General features: G+C 38.2%; 1 non-coding gene across 1 annotated transcript; it reads right to left on the minus strand.

Annotated features, from left to right (window-relative positions):
- Positions 1 to 575: 575 nt before the first annotated feature.
- Positions 576 to 700, minus strand: LOC139081255 (U6atac minor spliceosomal RNA). Its single transcript, XR_011536376.1, has one exon. It is a non-coding gene; the product is annotated as a U6atac minor spliceosomal RNA (small nuclear RNA).
- Between the last annotated feature and the right edge of the window lie 8,542 nt (positions 701 to 9,242).

Consider the following 9,242-nt stretch of genomic DNA (forward strand, 5'->3'; position numbering starts at 1 on the left):
AATAAACAGTTTTGTTTCATCTCTGTGCTATGATTGTAAACTCCTCCAAGGAAGACTTTGTATCTTTAGCTTCTTTCATACCTTCCAATGAGTCTGCAACAGCATGGATCCCTAGTAAATGCAATACTCTTGAGGCAACATGGTAGAGGAGAAAGAGATCTAGAATCCAGTCTTGGTTGTATCACTCATTAACAAGGAATTTTAGGGCAAATTCATTTTTACTTCTCTGGAATTCTCATTCTTCATTGACAAAATGGAGAGGAGGAGAGAATAAGCCTAGCTGGTAAGATCCCAAGTCCCCCACTTCAGAATCATCCAGAGAATTTCTACTTTTTATCTGTTCTATATAACTATATAACTACATATATATATATATATATGTAGTTATATATATGTATATGTAGTTATATATATATATATATCTCTGAGATTTTTTTAGATAAAAATTTGTTTGAAAAAATAAAAGGGTCTGCTCCTTTAAAAACTTTTGAAAATTACTGTTTTCGTCACAATCCACCATGGGGATACTGAAACTCAGAGAGATGTAATGCTTTGCCTCCTGAATTTACTTTGTGAAACCATTGCCTTCAAACTACTTTGTCGAAACGACTGCCTTGAAATCATTGTGTTGAAAAGGCCACTAGGACCACTTGCATCCTTATCCGGGGGGTTGCTAACATTCTCTCTTGTCTTACCACACAAAGGACAACTATGGAAGCTCTAACATACAATAAAAATACGTGATTAGTGGCATATTTCCCACAGGCAGACCAAGATCCAAACCTGATGCACAGTCCCACCAAATTGCAAACCACACCAATCTTTTGGGAAGATGTGACAGAGGAACAGCAAGTGATTCAGTAAGCCAGGAAACTTACTATGTTCAGGTGGTGGGGTGTACAAAATGCTCCTTGAAAGTAAGAACAGTGTCTTATTCATATTCATATGCACATATTTATATTGAATAGATGACACAGTATCTGCCTCAAAGGGACTTATATCTTAGTATATTATACTGCATGTACAACTTTAATCTATCTCCATCAGTATGATAGCCAAGCCGATCAGACTGATTGTAGGCCAATATCTGCGGTTGCTCAGATATGACTTGCCTTGTCTCTCTCCAAATTTCGTCACAGAGCTCCTAGCTCTCACTGTCATCTATCCCAGAGATGGTCAGTAAAATTACTGATAAGGAAGATTTTAGCTTTCTTTTTCACGTATTTCCATAACTTTTCTGAAAAATAAAATAAACTCCCACCCTCATTTTGTTATATAAGAAAGAATCATGATTACGTATTCTGATCACTTACTGTCTGTGTGAACTTAAGTGGTCCCTTTCTACCCCTGTGCATCATTTTTCCCATCTGTAAAATGAGAAGATTCAGACTAAATGATCTCTGAATTCTTCCTCGGATTCAAGCGTCTATTCAAGATTCAAAGATCTATTATTATGAGTAAATGTATCACTTTAACCCACTGAATTGGTTTTCTTAGCTGTCTGCACCATTCGATAACTGTTTATTTAATGCTTACTAGCTGCAAGAATTTCACTCAGAAAGAAAAAAGCAGCAAGAGGAAAGTGTTGATTCTGTTCATGATAGATAATATTATTCGTTGGCACAAATTGTGTTTTCTGGATTTTTTTTCTAGTCAACCAAGAGTAACCATGGCAACATAGGTTAAGTTGACTATTGCCCCATAGTAAAGTGTCAAATTCTTAACAAATTCCTCCTCTGCATCAGTGATAGGGGAGTAAGAAACATGCTACTCATTTCTGAAGCTCCGTTAGTTAAAATTAATGCCGTAAGCTGGGTAATTTCAACAGACTCTTCAGAAATTCTGTGACAGATCTTTTAAGGGTAGAAGAGCAATCTACTACCAAAAAATGAGATTACCATTTTTTAATGTCCTTTTCCATCCATACAACTTAAAATCAATAAACTGGGTTCTTGAGGAATGTGGTAATCAAGAGGAGATTAATATTATAAAGATTTTGTTATAAATGTGAAGTCTAGGGGCCGACCCCAGGCCCAGTGGTTGAGTTCGAGTGCTCTTCGGTGGCTCAGGGTTTCCCCAGTTTGGATCCTGGGCACAGACGTGGCACGGCTCGTTGGGCCATGCTAGAGCAGCATCTCACATAGCACAACCAGAGGCACTCACAATTAGAATATACAACTATGTACTCGGGGGCTTTGGGAAGAAAAAGAAATGTGAAGTCTGGTCAATTTTTTAAATGATTAAAATCAGGAAAGAATTTATTTGTTTTTTTAAAGATTGGCACCTGAGCTAACATCTGTTGCCAATCTTCTTTTTGGTTTTTTTTCTTCTTCTTCTTCTCCCCAAAGCCCCCCAGTACATAGTTGTATATTCTAGTGGCAGGTCCTTCTGGTTGTGCTATGTGGGATGCCACTTCAGCATGGCCTCACAGGCGGTGCCATGTCCATGTCCCTGCCAGGGATGTGAACTGGCAAAATCCTGGGCCACCAAAGCAGAGCACATGAACTTAACCACTCAGCCCTGGGGCAGGCACCAGAATTTATTTTTTTAATTGTCTCCTAAGTAGCGTAAGAAAAGATCGATGGAAAAATCACATCATGTATGGGAAAAAATGAGAAATAAAACAGGCATCATGAAAAAAATGTTTTTAAGGTAGAAAACTTGAGAAATACCACTCAAAGAAATCACTTGAGATGTAGATGAAATTAATTACATTTGAACTGATGTTTATTTCATCTTAATTTCATCATTGTGTTACAGTGACTTTAACTATAGTGCCTAAGTTAACAAACAGGCAGTGTTCGTTAAGTTGAACTATCTCCGAGATACAGATATTTGAACATTTCTTATCATTTCCTTAGTATGACATGTTGGAAGTCATGCCTCTCTGCCTGCCTTTCATGTAAAGATTCTTCTGAACACTTTCCACATATGCCAAGTTTTTAATCCTTCCTTACCTCCTCTTACTCTCACCTCAAATTTTACAGGAAGACCCAAAAAGATCAAAGCCATCTTCTGTGAGTTCCCTCAAGTTCCTTTCCTTCCACTTCCGAAGTCCTCTCTATTCACTCATTTCCTCATTTTCTTTTTGTATTTTAGTGAAAGAAATGTCTCCTCACAATTTTAAGCCAAATTCATCCCTACCACCACTTTGATTCCATTACTCTCCTTTGCCTCTTCCCCTCAAGCATACTCATCTCTCCTTTTCTGTATTCACTTCCTGTACTTCCATCTCTAGCACATGTCCTTCATCTAGGCTCCAGATCAAACCTCACCAACTGTTGGGTGGATATTTTCAGGTAAATGTTTCCTAGACTCCTTAAACTCAATGTTTTTTTTTTTTTTAAATAAAACTCACCATTGCCTTGTAAATTCCTATCCAACACGTTGACTCTCCTCATTTCCTCATTTTGTTTAACGGTCCTATGCAGTTACTCTGTGTCATCTTGAATCATATCTTGAACCATCCCTGCCCCTCACCATCCCCTACATCCAAGTAGTCACCAAATCCTATTGATTGTAACACTGTAATATTGATGACATCTGACTTCTGCTTTGTGGTCAAGTTAACCCAAGTCAAGCCCTCATTCTTTCCCAATCTTGCTACAAAAGCCTCCTGAGTCATCTTTCTGTCTCTATTGTCATTTCCGTCCTTCCATCCTTCATACTATCACCAGGGTGATTTCTTAATATACAGCTCTAATCATGTTTAATCATGTACCTGCTCAAACGCCGTTGCTGGAATCACAGAATAAAACCTACAAAATAAAACCTAAACTAATTATCATGTTATTCCATATCCTCAGCAACATGGCCTGAATCATCCTATGAACCTTGCTTTTTAGACTTATTCAACAGCTCTCTCTGTTCTAGAGATAATCACAGTACATGCCTGTCTTTGTAGACCTTGCCCAATTTATCTGCAGCCCTGTTCTCATGTCTCTTTATCAAAACCCAAGGCCAGTCCAACTCTCAACTCTTCCATGAGGACTTTTTTTTATCCCTCTATTTGAAATCACTTTTCCCACTTTGTGTTCCCTTCATTCTCCACTTGTTTGTACGAGGTTTTCCTTATATTTGCTATGTTCCTACAAATTCTGGCACAATATAGACACTTGTAGTTGTGATGTGAATTGAATCAATGCATAACTGATGCAATACACTGAAGTATCGTTGTGGTGATATTGTGTTGTACCATGCGAAATCACAGTTTCTCTTGGTAAACAATGGTTGAATACCAAATGGTTATTTCATATGATTTACTTATAACCTAATACTTAGCTCTATAGTTGAATTTTCTACTATTACTTTTTTTCTGGAAGTGAATTTTCATGGTCTAGCTGGGTCATGATTTAGTTAGAGTGCCATGGTTTTCATAGTTAGAACAGAGAATGTCAAACATTCTTATTTGTATTCCTACCTTTTCAGCAGTCTCATTTTATTCCCTGGATAATGTCATCTAAATCACAACACTAAGGTCACGTATGCTTGAGGCTAACACCGAAACACAGTGCATCACTGAAAAAACGTTAGCACATGCACTTAACGGAAACCAGTAATTTTGGCCAAAAACAGTATGGCCAAACATCCTGATTCAGTGGAAAACTTTAATTTTGGTTCAGCTGATCTGGTTCCACTGAAAGGATACTACCACATTCTTGCTGCACTTTAGAAATGATCCGAATTCTAATTTCCTTCTTTAAATTCACATAGCCTGTTCACAGGAATTACTAAGGAGTTTTCACACATGCAAATTGAATACACTTGTAACCTCTCTATAATGCACTCCACTCCACTGAGCACACAGAGGTAAACGATTTCCTGGATATGGTGGATTACCCGGACGCCAGTCAGTGTATTTGAGTCACACCTTGCATTTCTTCAAATACCAAATAAGTTCTTTGGAAGTCGAAAATCACCAGTTTTAAAATATGATTTTATTGTCCTAAATTTAAAATGTCCTTTTTGATTATCCTGGTCAATTAATCTTCTTAATGGTCATAATCCATTATCAACTGTGTCTCAGATGTTATATTATTCTGGTAATTTTACATAAAAGCATATTATGGGAAGGATAAAACGATTCTTTAAACTTGACTGGCTAATGTACAATTAATTATACACAAACTTTCAATAAATAATAATTTGGAAATACGTCAAGTTTTTTTTAATCATATGTTCTTAAACAAAATCAAGCATCTATTCATTCCTCCTTTGGATTCTGAAAGGAAAGAAATAGGTGCCTTACCAGCTCACATTCTGAAATAATTTCCAGGCTCAACCTATGTATCTGAGCCAGTGTGACACCCTTAAAAACTCTTTTTCACTGATTGCCAAAGCTGCAGGTGTACTAAAAAGAGGCTCAGTAAATTCCTCTAAGTTCCATCTTCAACTCTCCATCATCCATTTTGCTCTGGCCCTATATTTCAGATCTCTATCCTACTTTATCATTCACAGATTCTGCCCATCTGCCTTACTGTCTTGTTTGGAATCCTTGGTTGGATTGTATGTTTATCTGGCTTCAATTTTTGTTTTCGCCCTGGATCCTCTCACTTAACACTCTGTAGACCAAGGGCCAGATCCCTCAACCCTTGGGATTACAACCAGGCACAATACCCCAGGCTTCAGCTTGTCCAAGAACAGAGTCAGATACTCTACCTGATCTAATAGTCACCATTCTGTAATCACAAAACCAAACCCACATACCAAATACTTTTGAAAGTTTTCAAAACACAGGAATCAGGGCAAATTCATTTTGACAACTAGATTAAAAATGTTAAAAAATAACGAGGGGGAGAGCGGCAGTTCTACAAAGTGATTTGGAGTCAGAGGATGTAAGTTTGAGTCCCTGCTCAACCACATACTAGCTGACGACGCTGGACAAGTTCTTGATTTCTAGGAGCTTCTATTCCTCATGTTTAAAATAGGATAAGACCTTTTCTGCCAATTTCTTAGGGCTATTATGGAACTAAACAAGATAACAAAGACAAAACACCTTTTTTTTCCCTGAGGAAGATTAGCCCTGAGTTAACATCTGTTGCCAATCTTATTTTTTTTGCTTGAGGAAGATTAGCCCTGAGCTAACATCTGTCCCAATCTTCCTCCACTTTATATTTAGGCTGCTGCTGCAGCATGGCTAACAAGTAGTGCAGGTTCACGCCCAGGATCCGAACCCACGAACTCAGGCCACCAAAGCAGAGTGCACCGAACCTAATCACTGTGCCACGGGACTGGCCGCACAAAAACACCTTTTAAGCAAAGGAAAGTTATTCTTATTGAAACAATAAGGACAAATAAGATAAATAGCATTTTGAAAGGAATGAAGCCTTTGACACTTTACACGGTGGCTAAGGAAATAACTGGTTAGAACATAAAGATACCCCAGCATATCCTAGTTTCCTGTGGCTCCCGGAGCCTTCTAGCAAAGTTAATTATTCATGCTAACTGGCTGTTGCCATTTTTTACTTACAATTTCTCCCATTACACCATCACTCTGATTTTTTACATGCAGAAATGACTGCCTTTATATTTCATGTCTTCTTTCCAATATCGAGACTAATACAGCATAGTGACATGAGTAATAGCCAATCTGCCACAGCATACGCTACACCTCATAACATGATTCATCGAGGTAGTTTTGGTAGTGCAATGTTCCTAGATTTGAAGTTCTGGAGGTCTATAGTTTCCCTCTATATTAACTTTGAACATTTTTTGTCAGTATTCTAAAGCACAGTGGCTTTGGCCTGAAGAGATGCTGTATTTTGAGGGACAAAGACTCTAACGTTTAGTATCGAGCCATGTTTTGAGATTAATTCAATCCTTTTCTTAGTTTTCATGCCCTTGTTTACATAAGAAATAACTGTCATGCCACAGTTTACATAATTATTGGTTTCACGAGGTATTCCATTGCTTTGCCTTGATATTCTTTTTGTAAAGAGCAAGGCTGAGTTAGTACAGCTACCACCAAAAGCTTTCTAATTGAATGAGCAGTCTATAAAGTAATCAGTGCTCCTGCTGAGGGCAATCCCATTGATGGTTTGTCTGCTTACTTGTAGCTTTAAAAAACATCCCGCAGCACTTTCTGGGAGATTCTTTCTTCAAGTCTGTGAGATATACTCTTTGTTCTAGGACATCAACCATTTTCACGTCCCTCTACCTCTAAAGTCATGTATCTATAGAAGAGTCAGTTCTCTATTTTTAACTGTGCTAATGGCCAATTTTCACACAACAGAGGAACCTGACCAAACAGTGACCTGAAACAGCATGTTAAGACAGATGACATGTAGGCTTGCGGTTATAATCCAAATTACTGCCTGTTAAAAGCTATATGTGGTAACAGTTAAATCTGGAGCTGTTTAAAGATGGCATGCACAGCATAACTTTGGGGGAATTATTTTCAACTCAGTTTCAGATAGACGCTGAATTCGTGCTCTAGGACAATGGAGCGAGCCTTTTTATGGGCTAAGGTTGACATTTCAACTGATTGATAATATTTCTTGAGCCCTTGCCATGTGTCCAAGGCTGTCAAAGTGACCGAATTGTTTGAGTTAGAAAGCAAAAGCTGAGTTTTAAAGCTCAGATCAAATTTATGAAGTAAAAAACTAAAATGAAAATGCCTAGGTGAAAGAGGCTGAGATACTTTAAATATTCCCCCAAATAGTGTGTCCGAAGAGCAGGCTGGAGGACAGTCACAGCAAGGGGTAGCAAGAGCCATGGTGTATATGGCCTCAGAAAGGGATGAGGACATAAGAATGGATGATCAGTCATCCCGTCCATTTCCTCCCATAGCCACTATCTCCCTTAGGAGGGAACGCTGGATGCCTCTATTCTCTTTGACATGCAGGCAAATTAATCAGTGGTAAATATGAACTCCCTACTGTGTAAACTCTTTAGGTACTGTAAGAGGAGGATACAAAGAAATATGTAATATGGGCTCCAGACTCTAGTTTCTTCTAATCTAGTTAGGGAGTGAAGATATATATGCATAACAATCCTACACTAAAAGTTTGCGCCATGAGCCAAATGAGAGGCAGAGGTTATAAAGTTTATGGGAGTTCATAAATCCCCATCTGTTTGGACCAATTCCCACCTTCATTCCCTCACTTCACAAGCTGGGTTAAGTTCTTTCAGCATAGGCTCTCGTAGAATCTCCACTTTCTTTCCTAGTCCTTTTACAGAGTCTGTAACTCTCTGTGATTATTTTATTTCTAGCCACTTCCCCTGGATAACACTACATGAAGAGACCAAAAGCATGTCTCTTGTCATCACTGTATCTCCAGCACCGAACACAGTGCTTAGTTTCTCTCTCATGTATTCAATTGAGTATATTTTCTAATATTTATTTTTAGTTAACTTTAATTAAATATGATTTACATACAAAAAACTGAATTCATTGAAAATGTTCAAGTTTTGGTAGATGCATACAGCCATGGAACCACCACCACAACCAAGATACAGACCACTTCCATTACCCCAAAAAGTTCTCTTGAGCCCCCTTGCAATCCATCCCTGTCTCTGATCCTGGCCCCAGCAACCACTAATGTTTCTGTCTGCATTTTCTAAAATTTCTACAAAATTTCATTTTCTAGAGTTTTATATACATGGAATTATACAGTATATACCTCTGTCTTTAGCTTCTTTCATTCAGCATAATGATTTTTAGAATGCTTCATGTTATTGGGTTGCTACAACAACTTTTCTGCATTCTCCAACAGTGTTTTCTGACAAAGGGTGCATTTCTGTTTTGTTATCATATTTTCCCATATATTATTTCAGTCATTTTATCATGACAAATGAACAAATGTGTTCCAACTAGCATGTTCAATTTCGTATTTTGTTAATAATTGGGAATCCTTAGCAGAAGCTTCAAAACTTTCATCATTGTTAAATGAACTTGGGTAGAGTATTGGAATGAGTATCACATCATTTTATACGTTTAAAACTCTGGAGTTTGGGGCCAGACTGGTGGCATAGTGGTGAAGTTCACTCGCTCTGCTTTGGAGGCCTAAGGTTGGTGGGTTGAGATCCTTGGCATGGACCTATGCACTGCTTGTCAAGCCACACTGTGGCAGTATCCCACATACAAAATAGAGGAAGATTGGCATGGGTGTCAGCTCAACGACAATCTTCCTCAAGCAAAAAGAGGAAGATTGGCAACAGATGTTAGCTCAGGGCCAATCTTCCTTAAGCAAAAAGAGGAAGATTGGCAACAGATGTTAGCTCAGGGCCAGTCTTCCTCACCA

The sequence above is a fragment of the Equus przewalskii genome, chromosome X (genome assembly GCF_037783145.1).
Source record: "Equus przewalskii isolate Varuska chromosome X, EquPr2, whole genome shotgun sequence".
Taxonomy (NCBI): Eukaryota; Metazoa; Chordata; class Mammalia; order Perissodactyla; family Equidae; genus Equus; species Equus przewalskii.